Source organism: Pinus tabuliformis, chromosome 7 (assembly GCF_031772625.1).
Source record: "Pinus tabuliformis cultivar Carrire ecotype Pingquan chromosome 7, CPIR1, whole genome shotgun sequence".
Lineage (NCBI taxonomy): Eukaryota > Viridiplantae > Streptophyta > Pinopsida > Pinales > Pinaceae > Pinus > Pinus tabuliformis.
In genome coordinates this window covers 895428945-895433263 of record NC_142293.1, presented here as the reverse complement: position 1 = coordinate 895433263, position 4319 = coordinate 895428945, and positions in this window count along the sequence as shown.

The following is a 4319-nucleotide window of genomic DNA, read 5'->3' as shown; positions in this document are numbered from 1 at the left end:
TACTTTCATACTTAACATGGAGTTTATCCAAAGATTCTATATATGACAGTAAAATATCTCATTTCTACCTTTTAGTGTATAATATTTAAATTAAAACATTTTTTCATAGTAAAGTGTTAGTTACAAGTGCTTCTTCTTTTTTCAATTTTTTGAGACCAAGCATTATATGCTTATTGGTAGGCTCAATTGGCTATTGAGTTATCATGATTTATTGAAGAAGTTGATTAGTTCATGTTAGCTTTGACATTAAAGATGATTTTATTTCATAATTAAAATTTTATTAATACCTAAATATGAAGAGAAAAAACATCTAAATATCTAAATATGTTAGCTTTCGAACTATCCAGTGTGGTTCATCCTCAGGCAAGATGAAGAACAAGATCTTGGCATCAAGTTAAATAGATGAAGAGAAAAAAATGTAATCTAACTGACTAAATAAATAATATATTCATATAAAGAAAACATTTAAATTTGACTAAATAAATAATATTTTAGTAGAAAGAAATAATTGTTAGAATATAATTGTTAATATTGAATTAATGAAAATAATTAATCAAAAAGAAAATTTTAATGAAATGAATATCTAAAAATAAAAATAATATTTCAATCAAACCTAAATAATCAAAACACTAAAATAAAAATAATATTTAGATCAAACTTAAACAAATAATTCTAAAAACTTAAAAATAAATAAAAATAATAAATTGTCAAACTTTAAATAATAATAATAATAATAATTAATTAACTAAATCGATAATGAAACAAACAATCAATCATTTATTAGTAGTCCATATAAAAATACGAATAAATTTAAAAATGCAGAAAATATATATATAAACTTAAGAAGAAATGGCAAGGATCCAACAACTGCTAATTTTCCAGTCATCGTCTCTATTCAGACTGTTTGGTCTCCTTTCAATCTCTATAGCTTCCCTAAACTTACAGTGATGGAAGTGATCTATCTTAGCAATGACTCGAATGTTTTCAATGCAGATGTGGTGTTTTGTCTTTTCTGCATGTTTTGCTAATGTTGAGGACCGAGTCCTCCCATGTTTGATGTATGTTGCATGTTCCTGAATCCGCTAATTGATTGAGCGGTCGGTTTCACTAACATAGGGTGTTCTACATGAACAAGGGATTACATAAACACCTTTCATATTCTTAGGGTCCACCGCGTCTTTTATAGATCTCAGGGAACTTTGAATAATGTTAAGGGGCCTAAAGGTTGAGGGAACCTTATGCTTTATTAGGATCCTTGCAATCTTATGAGTGGTCCCTTGTATAAAAGGAAGGTGTACCCTAGAAAACCAATCATTGAATTCTTTTTTAATCTTGAAACCCTTGCCATCCTTGAGGAAAGCCCTAAGACATTAAAGCTTATTATAACCATTATTTTTTAAAACCTTGAGGAGATGAGTTTCTCATCTTCAAGATGACTTTCATTATAATCTCTAAACACACGAGTGGCTAAAGTGTTGAGAACACCCAACTTTTGAGCAGGGAAATGATGGGACTTAGCATGAAGATACTACTCTGTGTGAGTTTTCTTCCGAAAGACCTAGTGTGAGAATGATCCATCATCCTTCTTTGAAATAAGGACGTCAATAAAAGACATGCTCCCATTGATTTCACATTCCATAGTAAACTTTATGGAGCTAGACTGATTATTAAGATATTGGAGAAAGAGATCCAACTTATCTCGACCATGAGGCCAGATGACATAGGTGTCATCCACAAATCTCTTCCAAAGCTTTGGTTTGTATTGAGTTGAGGACAAAGCTTTAGATTCAAAGTCCTCCATGAAAAAATTAGCTACTACAGGGGAAAGGGGAGAACTCATGGCAACACCACATGTTTGTTCATAGAATTCCCCTTCAAAGCTAAAGAAAGTAGAGGTAAGACAAATCTCAACCAATTTAGCAATATCAAGATCCGTGATGCAATTGATGACCGCAATGGCCTCATTTATGGGGATATTAGTGTAAAGGGAGACCACGTTGAAACTCCCAATAAAATCCTTAGGCTCAAACCTTAAACCCTTTAACTCATTGACAAATGATGAAAAGTCTTTGACAAAGGACTATGTAAGGCCAACAAGGGATTTTATCTTTTGGGTTAAATACTTTGCTAGAAGATAGGTTGGCCCTCCTATAGTGTTGACAATGGGTCTCAGGGAAGCCCCCTCCCTATGGATCTTGGGAAGACCATAGATCCTGGGAGTGATAGGATTACTCTCGATGAGTTTATGGCTCAAGGAGCTAATAGTGCTACTGGATTTTATAGCTAGAGCCACTTTTTTAGAGATCTTCTTTAAGGGATTCTTATTGGGTTTTCTATAGCTTCCACTCTTACAAATGTGGTCCAACATTTTTCTCCGATAATATTACTTATCTAAGATAACCACAGCTCCACCCTTGTCTGCTTTGAGAATAACAATGTCCTTTTTATTGTTCAAGGATTTGAGGGCATTGAAATCAAGCTTGTTAATGTTGCTCTTAGGGGGGTTTTCCTTTCTATGGACAATTGCACAATCTTGTCTAATGATATCCTTAGTTTTATTTGGTAAACCCTTAATCCCAAATTCGATGTCATGAATAATCTCATTAACAAGAATTGTTCTAGGAGCAAGGGAAAAATTTAATCCTTTCTCCATTAAAATGAAGATAGGAGGGTCAAAAGAGAAGCTAGAAAGATTAACCACCCTATTATTACAAGAAGAGAGATAAAATGCATTATTATTATTATTATTATTACTGTTAGTATTATTATTATTAATAACTACATTATTATTATTATTATCAACAATTTTATTATTATTGTTATTATCACGGCAAGGAGGGAAAGAAGAGGATTGCTTAACAACGTCAGTAGATATGTTAGAGGGAAGAGGGCTCTAAGCAATTGTAACAATGATGGAATCTGAGCAAGGATGAGAGGGAAAGGCTAAGGAAAGATCCTCGGAACATGATGAGCTCAAGCAAGAAACTTCTTGAGAGCCAACCACGCTGGAGAAATCAGTTTGCCCAGGATGAACAGAGGACAGAGTATGTATAAGAAGCGAAGCCATGGAATACGTAGCATCTTTGCAACCATCATCAAATCTCGAAATATTAATGTGTCCTGATTGACATAGAAAATCTGAAACCACGTTTTCGTTCAATGGGGAAGACCTAGATCTAGCTTCTGGAAGAGCGACGTTGTTGATCCATGAACGAAGCGCAAATATTTGACTGCCATCACCTCTGCTAAAGGAAGAATAACCTAACAAATCGGAAAGAACCCCAAGAGAAGAGGATCTTTCAACAAGCTTGAGAAACTTTTTGGATTTCTTATTCTTCCAAATTTCTTCAAGGCGAAGAGTCATTAAAGTTGAATAAGCTTTGACCCTCACCCAAAGAGCTACAGAAATCACATGAGAAAGTAATGGGTAAGTTTATACTAGTTTTTGCATTCGAGATGTGTAAATTCTTTCATACTTAACATGCAGTTTATATGGAAATTCGGTACGTGATAGTAAAATATCTCATCTCTACCTTGATGTAGATAATATTTAAATTAAAACAATTTTTTTTGTAGTAGAGTATTAGCTTCAACTGCGTCTTCTTTTTTCAATTTTTTGAGACTAAGCATTATATGATTATTGGTAGGCTTAGTTGGTTATCCAATTATCATGATTTATTGAATAAGTTGGTAAGTTCATGTGAGAGTTTGCATTGAAGGTGCCTTCTATTTCATAATTAAAAAATACATTATGTATTATTATTTATATTTTTTTATTAATGTTTAAATATGTAAATTTATTTTGGTGAGACAAATATATGCTTATTAGTAGGTTTAATTGCTTTCTATTTCATAATTAAAAAACACATTATGTATTATTATTTATAATTATTTATTAATGTTTAAATATGTAAATTTAATTTGTTGAGACAAATATATGATTATTAGTAGGTTTAATTAGGTATCAATTTATCATGATTTGTTAAAGAAGTGGGTAAGTTTATACCATCTTAGATTCATCTTAACCCCAGATATATCAAGCACCGAGAGGGATCAAATCTCTCGAAGTGAAAACCTCTTTTTTTATTGCAAAACTTGAGGAAAGGTATGCACCTCGAGAGATTTGATCCCTCTCAGTGCTTGATAGGTTCAGGGTTAAGATGGATCTAGGTTGGTTTCAGTCATGCACGAACACACAAAATTTTGATTTTATCTTGTTCTTTAATTTTGTTTTGAATACAAAGTGATAATGTAACAGTGTTGAATAATATAAATGTGAATAATAAGAATGTAGTCAATTACAAATAACCTTCATTGTG